Consider the following 328-nt stretch of genomic DNA (forward strand, 5'->3'; position numbering starts at 1 on the left):
GAGGGGGCTGAGCCCCCCGCAATCGAAAGCCCCAGTACCACAGCCCCGGTGGATCAAGGGCCGAAGAGCGAGGCAGGACTGGAGGAGGGGGAACAGAGGAAGGGCGCTGAGGGCGGAGGGGGCGACAGAGCAGGGAGGCAGACACGGGGCGGGGGACGGAGGGGCAGGTGCAGAAGACCTGGGTGACCGGGCTGCGCAGCAGGCCGGCAGCGGGCAGCGCGTAGTGCCAGCCGCGCGTGCAGGACCGCGTGCCGTTGGGGCGGACGCGGGGCGCGGGCTCGGGGTAGCTCAGCGGCAGGCAGGGGCCGGGGGCGAGCGCGGGGTCCGG

This window comes from Physeter macrocephalus, chromosome 17, assembly GCF_002837175.3.
Source record: "Physeter macrocephalus isolate SW-GA chromosome 17, ASM283717v5, whole genome shotgun sequence".
Lineage (NCBI taxonomy): Eukaryota > Metazoa > Chordata > Mammalia > Artiodactyla > Physeteridae > Physeter > Physeter macrocephalus.